Raw genomic sequence first — 19,065 nt, 5'->3', positions numbered from 1 at the left:
CAGATCATCAACGTGCAAATGAGCCAGAATTATTCAGGGAATTGAGAGATATGTCGAGTTGAGAATCTCCAAAATTTGCTGATCAATTCACAGCGCAAATGGCTCTCTCGCCGTCGCCACCTTCACCTTCACCTTGTTATTTTATGAACAGTCCAAAGATGTGCAGGTTAGTTGGGTTAGCTATGCAAAATTTCCCTTTCATGTCCAGGGATCGGGTGATGGGAGTGGACCTAGATAGAGTGCTCTTTTGGAGGGTCAGTGCAGATTTGATGGGCTGAATGGTCTCCTGCACTGTCGGAGAGAACACCCACTTTAATAATAATCTTTATTGTCACAAGTAGGCATACGTTAACACTGCAATGAAGTTACTGTGAAAGGGCCCTAGTCGCCACATTCCAGCGCCTGTTCGGATACACAGAGAGAGAATTCAGAATGTCCAATTCACCGAACAGCACGTCTTTCGGGACTTGTAATAATAATAATAATCGCTTACAAGTAGGAAACCGGAGCACCCTTGTCCCTCGGTGCAGTTTAAAATAGCCCGATGCCAGCCGTCTCATTCGTACGCTCGCCACCGGTGCCTGCTGGTACAACAACGAAACCCAATCAATTAAGCCCCGCCCAAACCCAAACCGCAGACACAAGAAGAACGTGCAGACTCCACAGAGACAGTGACATGAGCCGGGAATCGAACCTGGACCCTGGAGCTGTGAAGCAACAGTGCTACCCACTGTGCTACCGTGCCGCCTGTAGCACGATCAATTTGACTAAAGACAAAAGTTGAATCCAAACTGAGGCTTTATTGCTATCAGATGTGTGGTCTCCCACAGCAGCTGGCGAAATGGCTGCGAGCAGGAGGACACACATATTTATACCCCACCTCCTGGGTGGATCAGTAGGCAGGGGCCACAGGTGAACCTGTAGTGCAGGTTCTACCGTACATCCTCTAATATAGGTATAACAGTGGTTTACCACATTCACCCCCTGTTAAAATTGAGTCCGACGGGGGTGGTGGATAACTATATGCAATAATGATTTTAATATTTACAAAGCAAAACAAATGTCCTTTGACGTCCGGTGGACCGGTCAGATGGTCCTTTGGGAGCGACGAAGTGGTGACGGCGATGTTGGTGCTGACCTGGTCGAAGGTGACTCCGGGAGCGTGCCGAAATCCTCTTCATCGACGGGCATGGGCAGGAGGAGAACAGACGGTCCTGGGGGGTGGGCGGGGGGTGGTGTTGTGAGCGACGAGGGAGGGGAGGGTGGCGCCGGGGGCGACGGGGGTGGTGTGGGGGTGGAACCTGCTGGTGCCAGGTCCCTGATGGAGACGGTATCCTGGCGTCCGTCGGGGAATGCCACGTAGGCGTACTGGGGGTTTGCGTGGAGCAAGTGTACCCTCTCCACTAACGGGTCCGCCTTGTGGAGTCGGACATGTTTACGGAGAAGCACAGTTCCCGGAGCTGTGAGCCAAGTCGGGAGTGACACCCCGGATGTGGACTTCCTGGGGAAGACAAAAAAACGTTCATGCGGTGTATTAGTGGCAGTGCAGAGTAATGAGCGAATGGAATGTAGTGCATCAGGGAGGACCTCTTGCCAACGGGAGGCCGGGAGGTTTCTGGACTGTAGGGCCAGCTGGACGGCCCTCCATACCGTGCCATTCTTCCTTTCTACCTGCCCGTTTCCCCGGGAGCTATAGCTTGTCATTCTGCTGGAGGCGATACCCCTGCTGAACAGGAACTGATGCAGCTCCTCACTCATGAATGAGGATCCCCTGTCACTGTGGATGTAGGCGGGGAAACCGAACAGAGTGAAGATCGAATTGAGTGAGGGCTTTAATGACGGTGGCAGACATCAAGTCGGGGCATGGGATGGTGAGGGGGAACCCGGAGTATTCGTCGATCACACTGAGGAAATATGTGTGACGATCGGTGGACGGGAGGGAGCCTTTGAAGTCCACGCTGAGGCGTTCAAAGGGGCGGGAGGCCTTCACCAGGCGTGCGCGGTCCGGCCGGCAGAAGTGCGGCTTGCACTCCGCACAGACTTGGCAATCCCTGGTGATTGTCCTTACTTCCTCAACGGAGTAGGGCAAATTTTGTGCCTCAATGAAGTGGTACAACTGTGTGACTCCCGGGTGACAAAGGCTGTCGTGCAGGGTCCAGAGTCAGTCTACCTGTGCGCTGGCACATGTACATCGGGATAGGGCATCTGTGGGCTCGTTGAGTTTGCCAGGGCGATACATAATCTCGTAATTATAGGTGGAGAGCTCGATTCTCTGTTAGACGTTTTAGTTGCTGTGATATGAAGAGTCTAAAGTTCTGTTCCTTTTTCACAAACACACATTTATTTCCTTCCAACAGCCTTTGCACAAAACTCTCACTACACATCACCTGACAGAGGCCACCTGAAGCCCCTTTACATATCAGTGTCAATTAATGGATACTTAACATAAATGAGACAACTAATTGCAATGTCTCTTAACCCATTACTTAACAGTCTCCCCTTCCTTGGAGAAAAAAAAATAATTAGGTGAAAACAAAATTTCAAGAAACTCAAAAACACACACATGATTTCCCCCTTTTTTTTATTTGGACGAGAAAGAAAAAAAAACAGTCACAGAAACAAGCGCCCTTCATTAACAATATCCAAAAGTTTCTGTGAACTCGCCCCTCTTTTCGTAAAACAGTCTGACAGTTGATAGCTCCTGTCGACCCATTTAATTTTTGTTATTTCCCCTCTGTCCAACATCTGCTTCAAACTTGCGATGTCTATCCGTAACCTCTTTTCATTGACACTTTTTGTAGAGTGCACATTTTCCCACAGGGATTTATTGTCAATGTGACAGTCAATAGGTATATTACCCAAATCCCCCAATCCCAAAATCTCTGTCAATATCATACTTATATAAAAGGCCATATCCACCGCCTCTACAAGGCTTAACGTCTCAGCAGCCAAAGTGCTTTACCACCCTCCTTATTTTCTTTGTTTCCCACACAAGCGGGCAACAATTACCATTGTTCCAAAAAAGGAAAATTATAAAACCTCCTGCGCTTGAAACCCCATCACATAAATTTGCGTAGGATGCATCACTATAAACTATGAGTTTCAAGTGCCTAAGGTCACCTAAAACCAGGAACTTCAAAACACACTCCTACATTTTTAGTTTGGCCAACGTTTATTTGCTCTTACTATGTCTTCCACTTTGGGATCATTCATTTTTGTACTCAACTCTAAGACATCAAAGCCTGACTTCCAACGCTGAATTCTTTCCTCAAACCAGAGATTACAATAGCTTCAAAATCACTAGTCCCACCCCACAAAAAATCATCGACATGCATCATAAAAATGGCAGAAAGATTTCCTTTATAGTGCCAGTAAAACATTGCAGGATCTGCTTTCCACTGGCAGCAGCCTAACTTTAACAAAACTGACCTTACCGCAAAATACCAGACTCTAAGAACAAACAAAGAACAAAGAAATGTGCAGCACAGGAACAGGCCCTTCGGCCCTCCAAGCCCGTGCCAACCATGCTGCCCGACTAAACTACAATCTTCTACACTTCCTGGGTCCGTATCCCTCTATTCCCATCCTATTCATGTATTTGTCAAGATGCCCCTTAAATGTCACTATCGTCCCTGCTTCCACCACCTCCTCCGGTAGCGAGTTCCAGGCACACACTACCCTCTGCGTAAAAAACTTGCCTCGTACATCTACTCTAAACCTTGCCCCTCTCATCGTAAACCTATGCCCCCTAGTAATTGACCCCTCTACCCTGGGGAAAAGCCTCTGACTATCCACTCTGTCTATGCCCCTCATAATTTTGTATACCTCTATCAGGTCTCTCCTCAACCTCCTTCGTTCCAGTGAGAACAAACCGAGTTTATTCAACCGCTCCTCATAGCTAATGCCCTCCATACCAGGCAACATTCTGGTAAATCTCTTCTGCACCCTCTCTAAAGCCTCCACATCGTTCTGGTAGTGTGGTGACCAGAATTGAACACTATACTCCTAGTGTGGCCTAACTAAGGTTCTATACAGCTGCAACATGACTTGCCAATTCTTATACTCAATGCCCCGGCCAATGAAGGCAAGCATGCCGTATACCTTCTTGACTACCTTCTCCACCTGTGTTGCCCCTTTCAATGACCTGTGGACCTGTACTCCTAGATCTCTTTGACTTTCAATACTCTTGAGGGTTCTACCATTCACTGTATATTCCCTACCTGCATTAGACCTTCCAAAATGCATTACCTCACATTTGTCCGGTTTAAACTCCATCTGCCATCTCTCCGCCCAAGTCTCCAAACAATCTAAATCCTGGTGTATCCTCCGACAGTCCTCATTGCTATCCACAATTCCACCAACCTTTGTGTCGTCTGCAAACTTACTAATCAGACCAGTTACATTTTCCTCCAAATCATTTATATATACTACAAAGAGCAAAGGTCCCAGCACTGATCCCTGTGGAACACCACTGGTCACAGCCCTCCAATTAGAAAAGCATCCTTCCATTGCTACTCTCTGCCTTCTATGGCCTAGCCAGTTCTGTTTCCACCTTGCCAGCTCACCCCTGATCCCGTGTGACTTCACCTTTTGTACTAGTCTACCATGAGGGACCTTGTCAAAGGCCTTACTGAAGTCCATATAGACAACATCCACTGCCCTACCTGCATCAATCATCTTAGTGACCTCCTCGAAAAACTCTATCAAGTTAGTGAGACACGACCTCCCCTTCACAAAACCATGCTGCCTCTCACTGATACGTCCATTTGCTTCCAAATGGGAGTAGATCCTGTCTCGAAGAATTCTCTCCAGTAATTTCCCTACCACTGAAGTAAGGCTCACCGGCCTGTAGTTCCCTGGATTATCCTTGCTACCCTTCTTAAACAGAGGAACAACATTGGCTATTCTCCAGTCCTCCGGGACATCCCCTGAAGACAGCGAGGATCCAAAGATTTCTGTCAAGGCCTCAGCAATTTCCTCTCCAGCCTCCTTCAGTATTCTGGGGTAGATCCCATCAGGCCCTGGGGACTGATCTACCTTAATATTTTTTAAGACACCCAACACCTCGTCTTTTTGGATCTCAATGTGACCCAGGCTATCTACACACCCTTCTCCAGACTCAACATCTACCAATTTCTTCTCTTTGGTGAATACTGATGCAAAGTATTCATTTAGTACCTCGCCCATTTCCTCTGGCTCCACACATAGATTCCCTTGCCTATCCTTCAGTGGGCCAACCCTTTCCCTGGCTACCCTCTTGCTTTTTATGTACGTGTAAAAAGCCTTGGGATTTTCCTTAACCCTATTTGCTAATGACTTTTCGTGACCCCTTCTAGCCCTCCTGACTCCTTGCTTAAGTTCCTTCCTACTTTCCTTATATGCCACACAGGCTTCGTCTGTTCCCAGCCTTTTAGCCCTGACAAATGCCTCCTTTTTCTTTTTGACGAGGCCTACAATATCTCTCGTCATCCAAGGTTCCCGAAAATTGCTGTATTTATCCTTCTTCCTCACAGGAACATGCCGGTCCTGAATTCCTTTCAACTGACACTTGAAAGCCTCCCACATGTCAGATGTTGATTTGCCCTCAAACATCCGCCCCCAATCTATGTTCTTCAGTTCCCGCCTAATATTGTTATAATTAGCCTTCCCCCAATTTAGCACATTCATCCTAGGACCACTCTTATCCTTGTCTACCAGTACTTTAAAACTTACTGAATTGTGGTCACTGTTACCGAAATGCTCCCCTACTGAAACATCTACCACCTGGCCGGGCTCATTCCCCAATACCAGGTCCAGTACCGCCCCTTCCCTAGTTGGACTGTCTACATATTGTTTTAAGAAGCCCTCCTGGATGCTCCTTACAAACTCCGCCCCGTCTAAGCCCCTGGCACTAAGTGAGCCCCAGTCAATATTGGGGAAGTTGAAGTCTCCCATCACCACAACCCTGTTGTTTTTACTCTTTTCCAAAATCTGTCTACCTATCTGCTCCTCTATCTCCCGCTGGCTGTTGGGAGGCCTGTAGTAAACCCCCAACATTGTGACTGCACCCTTCTTATTCCTGATCTCTACCCATATAGCCTCACTGCCCTCTGAGGTGTCCTCCCGCAGTACAGCTGTGATATTCTCCCGAACCAGTAGCGCAACTCCGCCTCCCCTTTTACATCCCCCTCTATCCCGCCTGAAACATCTAAATCCTGGAACGTTTAGCTGCCAATCCTGCCCTTCCCTCAACCAGGTCTCTGTAATGGCAACAACATCATAGTTCCAAGTACTAATCCAAGCTCTAAGTTCATCTGCCTTACCCGTAATACTTCTTGCATTAAAACATATGCACTTCGGGCCACCAGACCCGCTGTGTTCAGCAACATGCATCATTTAATCCATATACACATTTGTTCAACTTCCAGACTCCCCTTCTGTGTTAGCTGCTTCTTTAGGAGGACGGAGAAAAATGTCTCTCTGGAGCTGATGCCCCTGCAAAAAGGCAGCTTTTATATCTATAGATTTGCATTCCCATGCCTTTGTGGCTAATAGAGCCAAGAAGATCTTTAAAATATCCTTTCCTGCTGTAGGTGAATCTACCCTTAAATCCTGATCTTCTAAGTTTTCTTCAAATCTCTTTACCACAAGCCTGGCCTTTGCCTTATAAGTTCCATCCGGAAGAACCTTTTCCGTGCAAATCCATCTGTGGGATAGAGCTCTTTGTCCCCCATCCGATACTTCCGTGTATACCCCAAATTCACTCCAACTATGCAATTCTTGCTGTTTAGCTTCTTTGATAACTTTTTCATCTAATTTATTTGAAGCCACCAAAATCTCACATGCATGTGGGCTTCTACTCCTATTAGTCTTACTCATGTTCCGAGATCTTGATAAACTACGTCCCCTCTCCCGGCTGGTATCTCGTTCTGTACTTCTACTGCTTGATCTTTCCCTTCTGCTGTGGGATGTCCTTTCAATAGTTCTCGACCTTTTCCTGCGGACCTGTTCACTATCCGATGTACTATCTGAACTGGCATTGCGTTTCTGTGCCCTCCATTTTTGAACTTCGTTTTCCCAATCCATTGTCTTGACTCCTTCCCCTGAATGCTGTACATTCAACCAATGTTTATACTTTCCTGTGGCCTTCCCTGCTCTACTAATAACAGTTGCATCCTTCCATTGACTAGACCCATTAGGCAAGTATGTCACTTTTGTACCAACTTTTGGCAGTTGCCCTTTCGGAAAAATGGCCTGTTCTAATTCATCAAAAGTGTTCCTCCACAGAAACCCTGTCTATATCAGTTAATTGGTCCTCATAGTTCTGTAACATATGCGTACCAGATGACTCTGGTTCCTCGTCATGTCTGTCTGCTCTGTCTAAGTTTGAAAATTTGTAATCTGTACCCATTATCCTTGATGAATGTACCCTAACAGTTTGATTACCATGTTGCAAAATAATTGTTTTGCCATCTCTGCCTATGATCTTCCCTGGGCCTTTCCATTCATTAGAATTGTCTCTCTTATAGTATACCATGCCTCCTTGCTTAAAAACGGCATCTGATGGCTGTATGTTATGTCTGAAAGTTCTGTGAATTCTTTCAGAGACTTCTGCTTCCAAAAAAGCTTTTCTACTGCGATGTAATGCATTTAAATGTTCAGCAAAACCAGAGCTAATTGTAGTCCCCTCCCAAGCTGGAGGCTGGTCATCCAAAATGGACGGAATTTTAGGATTTCTACCAAAACCTAATTGATAAGGACTATAGCCCCCAACCATCTGCAATGAATTCTTTGCATGTACTGCCCATGCTAAAGCTGAGTTTAGCCTGCAATTTGGTCGATTTGCCAAAATTTTCCGAAGCATGTCATCGATGACCGTCATGGAGAGCGCTAGGGTTTTAGTCTCTGCGAGGTCGCGTGTGGCGTATGATACCTGACCCAATCCCAGTCACAAAGGCGTCCCATAAGGAGGTCTGAGTGTTCCTTGGCTGTAACGTCCTGGCAGTCACAGTCCCGGACTAGTGGGAAAAGGGCCCTCCAGAAGTCTTCTATGGACTCACCAGGTAGTTGAGAGCGAGTGGCGAGCGCGTGCCTGGCGAAGAGCGTGTTCGTTTTCTGCTCGTAGTTGTCCTTGAGTCAAGTCATGGCTTCGGCGTAGTTTGGCGCATCCTGGATCAGTGGGAAGACTTTGGAGCTCAGCCTGGAATATAAGATCTGAATCTTCTGAGCCTCCGGAACAGGGGTTGGCGCCGCGTTGATATACGCTTCGAAGCAAGCTAGCCAGTGCTGGAAGTCCTTTCTGGCGTAGCTCAAGTGCGAATCCAGCTGCAGGCGATACGGTTTAATACGGAGGTCCATCCTTCGAAACTGATAGCAATAAATTGAGGCATGATCAATTTGACTAAAGACGAAAGTTGAATCCAAACTGAGGCTTTATTGCTATCAGATGTGTGGCCTCCCACAGCAGCTGGTGAAATGGCTGCAAGCAGGAGGACACGCATATTTATACCTCGCCTCCTGGGCAGAGCCAGCAGGCAGGGGCCACAGGCGAACCTGTAGTGCAGGTTCCACCGTACATCCTCTAATATAGGTACAACAGTGGTTTACCACACTGCCCAATTGCATCATGATATCTTTCTTACAGATCCATCTGAGAGGGCTAATGGAGTTTAGTTCAGTTTAGTGTCTGCCATCCAAATAATGACACCCCTGGCAGTGCAGCACTGCCTCAGTCCTGCACTGGTGGGTCAGCTTTGATTTTTGGGCCCTAACACCTCCCACAAATAGTTCCACTCCACCCAGTCGAAAGCCTTTTCTGAGTCCATCGCGACCACTACCTCCAACCCCCTTCAGTCTGAGGGCATCGTGATCATGTTTAAGAGCTTTTGAATGTTGGCCATTAGCTGGCTGCCCTTAACAAACCCCGTCTGATCGTCCCCTATCACCTCTGGGACACAATCTTCTCTCCTTGAGGCCAAGAGTTTAGCCAGCAGTTTGGTATCGACATTCAATAGGGAGATTGCCTGTATGACCCGCATAACTCTGGGTCCAACTCCCGCTTCAGGATCAGTGAGATTGAGGCCTGTGACATTGTTGGGGGAAGAACACCCTGCTCCCTTGCCTCATTAAATTCCCTCTCCAGCAGCGGGCCCAGCAGCTCAGAGAACATTTTGTAAAATTTCCCTGGGTAGCCGTCCGGTCGCGGGGCCTTACCCGACTGCATGGCCTCCATCCCCTCTGCTATTTCTTCAATCACGATCAGGGCTCCCAACCCCTCCACCAACTCTTCCTCCACATTCGGAAACTTCAACTCTCCCAAAAACTGCCTCATTCCCTCCACCCCAGCTGGGGGTTCCGACTCATACAGCCGATTGTAAAATTCCTTAAACATCCCGTTCACCTCTGCTGGGTCCAAGACCATGTTCCCTCCTCTGTCCTTCATTCTTCCTATATCCCTGGCCACCTTCTTTTTCCTTAGCTGGTGTGCAAGCATCCTACTGGCCTTCTCCCCATACTCATATATGGCCTCCCTCACCTTCCCCAACTGATCCACCGCCTTCCCGGTAAACAACAGACCAAACTCCATCTGTAGCTTCTGATTCTTCAATAACCCTGCCTTGGGGCCTCAGAATATCTCCTGTCTACCTGGAGTATTTCCCCAATCAACCTATCTACCTCTGCTCACTCCATCTTCTCCCTATGGGCCCGTATCGATATTAGCTTCCCCCTAACCACTGCATTCAGCGCTTCCCAAACCGTTGCTGCCGAAACTTCCCCCGTGTCATTTATTTACAGGTAGTTCTGGATGGACTCCCTCACACGGCCGCACACCCCCTCGTCCACTAACAGTCCTACGTCCAATCTCTATTGTGGGTGCTCCTTGCTCACTCGCAGATCCACCCAATGTGGGGCATGGTCCAACACAGCAATCGCCAAATACTCGGTATCAACCCCCCGCCAGTAAAGCTCTGTTCAAGATAAAAAAATCGATCCGGGGGTATACTTTGTGGACATGGGAAAAGAAAGAACTCCTTCGCACTCGGCTGTCCGAACTTCCATGGGTCTACCCCCCTCGCCCCCATCTGATCCATGAACCCCTTTAGTTCCTTCGCCACTGCTGGTACCCTCCCTGTCTTTGACCTCAACCGGTCCAACCCTGGATCAATGACCGTATTAAAGCCCCCCCCATTGATCAGCTTATGCGAGTCAAGGTCAGGGATCATCCCTACCACCCGTCTCATAAACCCAGTTTGGTGCATAAATATTCACGAACACCACTGGCATCCCCGCCAGCTTCCCGCTCACCATGATATACCTAGCCCCCTCATCTGCAACTACATTCCCTGACTCAAATGACACCCGCTTATTGATCAGGATCTCGACCCCCCTAGTCTTAGAATCCAACCCCGAGTGAAATACTTGCCCGACCTACCCCTTCCTCAATCTGGTCTGATCTATTACCCTCAGGTGTGTCTCCTGTAGCATTGCCACTTCCGCCTTCAATCCCCTCAAATGCGCGAACAGACGAGCCCTCTTAACCGGCCCATTCAGCCCTCTAACGTTCCATGTGGTCAGCCTAGTCGGGAGGCTTCCCCCCCCCCTGCCAATCAGCCATCACCCTTCTTAGGCCAGCCTCCAGCTCATGTCGCGCGCCTCCGCAGGCCCGCCCTCGGGCATCCACAATCCTCGACCTCCCATTTGTCTCCCAACAACAATCCCTCCCCTGTCAGCAAAGCAATTCCCCCAGCCCAGCTCCTCCCCCCTATTAACAGCACAACAATCCCAACCACTCTCAAGAAACTTATCACCTGTTCGACCCCCCCCCCCCCCCCCCTGCGCTTCCGTGAGCTAGCCTGCCCAGCTAGCCTGGTAGCCCCCGCCCATGGCGCCAAACATCCTACCCACTTTTGTTCTCCCTCTCCCATTCATATTCAAAACAGCACAGACAAACACACAGTAGAAAAAGAATCCACCCACCATCCCCCCACAAGAACCAAATTGACTGACAGAACTGAGCAACAGCCCAAAAATTGTTACAGAAAGCACTCCATGTACAGTTCAAAACTAAAATAACTTTTACAGAATCAATACAGCATTACCCGCCCCCAGAGGTCAGTGTCTTTAGTCACCTGCCAGCCTTTTAGCTTCAACAAAGTCCATCTCCTCGTCTGGCGATCATAGGTGACCCACAAACGAGCTGGATGTAGCATTCCATACTTCACCCCCTTCTTGAAGAGAGCTGATTTTACTCTATTAAATCCCGCTCTTCTTTTGACCAGTTCCGCACCCAGGTCCTGGTAGATGCACAGCTCGCTGTTTTCCCACTTGCAGCTCCGTGTCTTCTTGGCCCACCGCAAAATCTGTTCTTTATCCAGGAAGTGGTGCATTCGCACCACCATCGCCCTCGGCGGCTCATTCACACGCGGCTTCCTCGCAAGCGCTCGATGCGCTCGGTCCACTTCCAACGGTCGAGCAAACGCCCCGTCACCCATTAACTTTTCAAGCATACTCACCACATATGCCCTTGCATCTGATCCCTCGCTGCCCTCCGGGAGGCCGACAATCCTCATGTTCCGTCTACGGGACCTATTCTCCAGGTCCTCCACCTTCTCCTGCAGCCTTTTCTGGTGGTCCCTCATCAGCCCCATCTCCGCCTCCAGCGCAGTTAGCTGGTCCTCGTGCTCATCCATCTTCTCCTCCACCTTCTGAATCGCCAGTCCGTGGGCTTCTAGTTTCTGTTCCGCCCGATCACTCGATGCCTTGATCGGTTCTAAACCTTCCTTCTTTTGCTTGGCAAAACTCTCCTGAATGAATTTCACCAACTGCACCATTGACCACTGGGCCACCAAGCCAGGATCCTGCACCTCCACCATGTTTTCCTGTGTTGTAGGTTCTGCACGTGCCTCCTTCGCTCGGCTATTTCTTCTTATAAGACCACTCCTGGTCCACATCTCCATATACTGGAGGGGGATTCCTCCTCTGTCTCACCGGCCACCGATTTTTCCAATAAAATTCCGGAAAAGTCGGGTAAAGGTCCAAAAGTTCCGTCACGAGCGGGAGCTACCAAATACGTGACCTCCTACTCCATGGCCGCCACCCGAAGTCATACCTGCCTAATATAGTGATTGCCTGGCTCGGCGTTTACATTTCTGTATGCCTAGATGACCTTCATGAAGTCTAGTAAGTATTTCTGACTTCATCCTGTCTGGAATGACGAATCAATCCTGTCTCAGCAAAATACCATCCAAGATAGTCGGTTCAGATTGTGGACAATGACCTTTTGGCCATCCATGTTGCAAATGATATATTACTTTGGTCAAAGCAGCATCTTTCTGTGTCTCTTCACGTATTTGTTGAAGCTTGTGATCAGAGGCAGGAAGTAATGCTCTGAAAAGTTGTAGTTGTAGGTGTAGTCTTGGTGTCATATCATTAAGATTCTTGTTGATAATGTTGACAAGTAGATGATGGTCTGTTCCTACAGTAAATCTTGGTAGGCCATATACATAATTGTGGAACTTGGTAATTCCAATCACAAGTCCAAGACACTCCTTTTCAATCTGGGCGTACCGACACTTAGTTGAAGTCATTGATCTGGATGCGTAGGCGATGGGAACCCAATTATTGAAATGGTCTTGTTGTAATAGAACTGCACCTATGCCATTCTGACTGGCAACAGTTGAAATGTTAGTGGACTTGGTTGGAATGTCAAGCTTGGATCCTGGATTAACTGTTGTTTCAGATCTATCCATTCTTCAGTGTGATTCTGAGTCCAGTTGAAATCAGTATTCTTTCTGATTAGCTGACGTAATGCAGTTGTTCTGCTGGAAAGATTCAAGATGAATTTTCCAAGAAAGTAGACAATTCCTGGAAAGCATAAGAGTGCTTTTTTGTCTTGGGTTTCTGCGTTGACTTGATGGCTTGTATTTTGACTTTGTCTGGCTTGATACCATTGTGTCATGTGAGGGTCCCTTTAAGAAAAGTGTGTTTTATCAAATGGCTGCAGTGATATCGCTGTGTGGGTGGATCTAGGCTGTGATTCTGTCTTTTACTTTTGTTTTGAGGTGGAAGCTGTTTTGTGGCTTGGAGTCTTTTTGGTTTCGTTTTCAGTTGAGAGCCGAATGCAAACAAAGAAGGTGTATTTTTGGTCTCTCTCTCTGCAAGCTAAAGAATGCCTCCAGACCACTTGATAACTTCAAAGTAATACCTGTTTTCTGTCAGGAATTCAAACCTACTGTTTTGGTAGAAAAGCGTGTTTGGCTTATGGATGTTGTTAGGAAAGTTATTAAGGGTTACCTATAGAGTACTATATCTTTGGGGGGGTATCAGTGTTGGCAGTTGATAAGATGTTTACTGTGTGTTTATACAATGTTAACTGGATTCATAGAATAAACATTGTTTTGTTTAAAAATACCGTAGATCTCTGTTGCATAACACCTGTAAAGTGGGTCCTTGTGCTCGTCATGACCAAAATCTATTAAAAGTTGCAGGTCAGGTGAACTCCATGATATACATTGGTGTTCTCTAAACCCTGGCCCATAACAATTGGCTGTAATGTTGTCACCTACAAATTTCAAAGAGGAGGTGGCAAACATACAGTTAGCTTGGTTCAGCTTTAAACCATACTTGTATATTCTCTTGAACACTTCTCTGAGTCGAATATTCTGCTGTCGTAGACCAGATGATTATGTCATCTACATAACCATGAACACCTTCAATGTTCTCTGTCATTTGTTCCATTATACAATGAAATATTTCTGATGCAGAAATAATTCCGAAGGGCATTCTTTTGAAACAATACCTCCCGAAAGATGTGTTGTAGGTAAAGAGGAGCTTGCTGGAGTCATCAAGCTGCATCTGCCAAAATCCTTGTGAGGTATCAAAATTGGTGAAAATTCTGGCATTGGCCATTTCTGATATGATTTCTAGTCTCTTTGGTATTGGGTAGTGCTCTCGTCTTATATTTCGATTGAGATCTTTAGGATCCATGCAGATTCTAATGTCACCCATTGGCTTTTTTACACAGACTAATGAGCTGACCCAATCAGTCGGTTGTGTTACCATTGATATGATTCCTTGCGATTGCAATCTTGTTAGTTCAGCCTTCAATCTTTCTCGGAGAGGAGCTGATACTCATCTTGGTGGATGTATCACTGGCTTGGCATCTTTTTTGAGACGTATCTTGTACTGATATTGCAGTGTACCCATGCCATGAAAAACATCAGGATATTTATGTTAAAGTTGCTGGATGTCTTCTTTAATTGTAGCTGATCCACAAGTATTGAGGAAAATTCTCTGAATGAGCTGCAAATTTTCACAAGCTTGAGCACCCAATAGTGAAGAATGATTCTTATCCACTATCTCGAATTGGATTTGTTTGTGAATGTCCCTGTTGGTGTCATGTGAGAGTACCTTTAAGAAATGGGTGTTTATCAAACAGCTGCAGTGATGTTAGAGTGTGGATGGAGCTGGGCTGGCTGTCTTTTACTTTCGTTTTTGAGCAGGCAGCTATAGTATGTTTTAGTTTTGTTTTGAGAGCTGGATAGCTGCAGGCAAAGCAAGAAGCTGTATAACGACCTCTCTCTACAAGCTACAGACTGCCTTCATCTCATTTGAGGATTTCAAAGTAATACCGGTTTCTGTAGAGAATTTAAACCTGCTGTCTTTCTGTAAAAAGTGTCTTCAGAATTTATGGATGTTGTTAGGAAAGTTATGAAGGGTTACTTATAGAATATTGTATCTGTGGGGATTATTGGTGTTGATAGTTGTTAAGACGTTTACTGTAGGTTTATAAAGTGTTAACTGGATTCATAAATAAACATGGTTTTGTTTTAAAAGTGCTTTAGATCTCTGTTGCATCACACCTGTAAAGTAGGCCCTTGTTCTCCCCATAACCGAAATCTAAAAACGTTGTGGCTCAGGTGAACTTCATGCTACATTTTGGGGTTCTCTAAACCCTGGTCCATAACAAATTGGGGGCCAAGGGCGATAAAAGTCTATCTTTCATGATTAGATTGGCTTAGTAAACTTAAAGACAGTGAGGGGTTAGCATATTTGTGGTTGCTTTTAAGGTGTGGTATTTCAGTTTAAGTAGGGAGTGTGTTGTGGAAAATGGCTCTTTCAGAGGCTCGGAAGTTTTTGGGGGTGGATAAGGTCACACGCAGAAACTTACGGACTGAGACTAAAAAAAGGCTTTTAGATTTGGCAAAAACATTGCAGTTAACGTTACCTGACAGCATGCGAAAAGAAGAGGTACTTACAGCACTAGCTGAGCATTTAAAATTGCCTGAGATACAGTCTGACTCATTAGAACTGGCAAAACTTCAGTTACAGATTAAACAACTGGAACATGAGAAAGAATTAAAGCAGCTTGAATACGCAATGAGGGACAAAGAAAAGGAGAGAGAAGTAAGAGGCAAAGAAAGAATAGCCCTAGCAGAACAAAGAGAAAAAGAGGGAGAAAGGGAGATACAGATCAGGGAAAAAGAAAAAGAGAGGAAAGGGAAAATGAGAGGGAGTTTAAACTTCTGAAAATGGCCATGAAACATGACAGTCAGTTAAAATTGGCGGATGTAAAGGGCAACGTCCAGTTGGAGGATAGTGATGAGGATAAAAAAAAAGAACGCCATAGTCGAAGGCTTGGTGGGGATCTATTTAAATATGTCCAAGCATTGCAACGGTTTGATGAGAAGGAGGTAGAAGCCTTTTTCCTTTCATTTGAGAAGATAGCGAAATAAATGAAATGGCCACCGGACATGTGGGTATTACTGATTCAAACAAAGCTGGTAGGTAGGGCGAGTGAAATGTTTGCATCACTACCAGAGGAGGTATCTGGGACGTATAAGGAGGTGAAAAAATCCATCTCAGGTGCATATGAACTAGTGCCTGAAGCCTACAGACAAAGGTTTAGAAATTTAAGGAAAGAACCTGGGTCAAACATACATGGAGTTTGAAAGGATCAAACAGAGAAATTTTGATAGGTGAATAAGGGCTTTGAAAATAGACCAAACGTATGAAGCTCTCAGAGAAATTATACATTTGGAGGAGTTAATTCAATTCCTGATGTAGTGAGAACTCATGTGGAACAGCAGAGGGTTAAAACTGTGAGGCTAGCAGCAGAAATGGCAGATAATTATGAATTAGTTCATAAATCAAAGCTTGGTTTCCGACATCAGTTTCAGCTGTGAGGGATAGAAACAGGGGGAAAGAGAAATACTCAAGTGATATAAGTAAAGGAGATCTGATGAGAGATAATAAGGAGAGTGTACCTCAGATTAAAAAAGAAATCCAGGAGGGTGGAAGAGACATGAAAAGTGTCACATGTTTTCACTGTAATAAATTAGGCCATGTAAAGTCACAGTGTTGGTGGTTGAAGAAAAGCACTGGGAAGGCTGATGTGGTAAAACAGGATAAAGTTTACTCATGTGTACCAGAAGGAGCAGGTAAAGAAGTCACAATTTTAAGAGATACGGGCACTGGTCAATCTTTAATGGTAAGAGATGAGGAGTTATGTAGTTTGGGAAGAATATTGCCAGAAAAGGTGGTAATATGTGGAATTCAGGGTGAGAAGAGTAGTGTTCCATTATATAAGGTAAGTTTGGAAAGTCCATTGAAGAGCGGTGAAGTGGTAGTAGGAGCAATAGAGAAACTATCTTGTCCAGGAATACAGTTTATCTTGGGTAATGATATAGCTGGATCGCAGGTGTGGGAGTGATGCCTACTGTGGTTGATAAGCCAGTGGAAAATCAGACAACTGAAGTGTTGAAGGACGAATATGGGATTTTTACGGATTCTGTAGTAGCAAGGTCGCAAAGTCACAGGTTAAGACAAAAGGATAAATCAAAGAGTGTAGATAAAGTTGAAGTTCAACACTTCCGGGTGCGGCGATGACCAGCTAAGTCGCACGTTTCGGCAGCTCCCGGTGGAACGGACTTTTGGGCTCTTGATAGGAGCCCCAACGGCAATTTTAACGGCTAAAAACACTGTGCGGTAAACCAGAAGGGAATCCCCCCTGGACATGGATGGAAAAAGGAGAGGAAAGTGGCCGGATTGCGGTGGATCTTCTAGAACAGCGGCCAGGAAGGCAAGCACAAAGCAAGATGGCGTCGGAAGGTGGCAGTTTAATATGGGGCCCTGACCAACAAGAGTTCCTGCGGCACTGCGTGGAAGAACTTAAAAAGGAGATGAAGAAGGAGCTGTTGGCCCCGATATTACAGGCGATTGAAGGGCTAAAGGAGGAGCAAAAGACCCAGGAGCAGGAGCTTCGAGTCGTGAAGGCAAAGGCTGCTGAGAATGAGGACAAAATACAGGGCCTGGTGGTGAAGACAGAGATGCACGAGGCACAACACAAAAGATGTGTGGAAAGGCTGGAGGTGCTGGAGAATAATGCGAGGAGGAAGAATTTAAGGATTCTTGGTCTTCCCGAAGGTGCAGAAGGGGCGGACGTCGGGGCATATGTGAGCACGATGCTTCACTCGTTAATGGGATCGGAGGCCCCGACGGGCCCGTTGGAGGTGGAGGGAGCTTATCGAGTTATGGCGCGAAGACTGAGGGCTGGAGAAATTCCTCGAGCCATAGTGGTGAGATTTCTCCGATATAAGGACAGAGAGATGGTCCTCAGATGGGCAAAGAAAACCCGGAGCAGTAGGTGGGAGAACGCGGTGATCCGCGTATATCAAGATTGGAGTGCGGAGGTGGCGAGAAGGAGGGCAAGCTTTAATCGGGCCAAGGCGGTGCTGCACAAAAGGAAGGTTAAATTTGGAATGCTGCAGCCGGCAAGACTGTGGGTCACACATCAAGGGAAACACCACTACATTGAAACGGCAGAAGAGGCGTGGACATTTATTGTCGAGGAGAAACTGGAATAAGCGGGCTAGAAAAAGAACGTTTGGGACAAAGTGATGGGTTGATTACGTGGGGTGAAGGGGGGGGGGGGAAATGGGGGAAGAGATGATTTCCCAAGTTGTTAATCCTGCGACCCTGTAACTTTTCTCTCTTCCCCATGTTGTGGGGGAGGGGTGGAGGGAGGATGAGGAGCTGGGGGCGCCGGCCATTGGGGGCGGGGCCAAATGGGAAGCGCGGGCTTTGTTCCTGCGCTATGGTAATCATGGCGGGAACAGGGAAGCAGGAAGGAGGGGGCCTAGCACAGTGGGGGCCGAGGTCACGGGGGGAAGCCGAGGTCGGCCAGAGTTTGCTGACTTCTGGGAGCAACATGGGGGGTGCAATTACGCTAGAAAGGGATCTAGCGGGGGGGGGGGGGTAACTGGGTTGCTGCTGCTGGGGAGAAGGGGGAGCTGGTATGGGGTGGGGCGGTCGGGGCGGGAGGGCGCCGTTGGGGGGAGATACGGCTACGTGGGAACCAGGTGAGGAGCTGGATTGAAAAAGGAGATGGCTAGTCGACAAGGGGAGGGGGGTAAAGAGCCCCCCAACCCGGCTGATCACGTGGAATGTGAGAGGGCTGAACGGGCCGATTAAGAGGGCACGGGTACTCGCACACCTAAAAAAACTTAAGGCAGATGTGGTTATGCTGCAGGAGACGCATCTGAAACTGATAGACCAGGTCAGACTTCGCAAAGGATGGGTGGGGCAGGTGTTTCATTCGGGGCTAGACGTAAAAAACAGGGTGGTGGCTATATTAGTGGGGAAGCGGGTAATGTTTGAGGCAAAGACTATAGTGGCGGATAGTGGGGGCAGATACGTGATGGTGAGTGGCAGATTGCAAGGGGAGGCGGTGGTTTTAGTGAACGTATATGCCCCGAACTGGGATGATGCCAATTTTATGAGGCGTATGTTGGGACGCATCCCGGACCTAGAGACGGGAAAGTTGGTAATGGGTGGAGATTTTAATACGGTGCTGGACCCAGGGCTGGACAGATCGAGGTGCAGGACCGGAAGGAGGCCGGCTGCAGCTAAGGTGCTCAAGGGCTTTATGGAGCAGATGGGAGGAGTAGACCCCTGGAGATTTAGTAGACCTAGGAGTAAGGAGTTTTCGTTTTTCTCCTATGTCCACAAAGTCTATTCACGGATAGACTTTTTTGTTTTCGGAAGGGCACTGATCCCGAAGGTGACGGGGACGGAGTACACGGCTAT

This window comes from Scyliorhinus torazame, chromosome 15 (genome assembly GCF_047496885.1).
Source record: "Scyliorhinus torazame isolate Kashiwa2021f chromosome 15, sScyTor2.1, whole genome shotgun sequence".
Taxonomy (NCBI): domain Eukaryota; kingdom Metazoa; phylum Chordata; class Chondrichthyes; order Carcharhiniformes; family Scyliorhinidae; genus Scyliorhinus; species Scyliorhinus torazame.
This window is presented reverse-complemented; position numbering follows the sequence as displayed.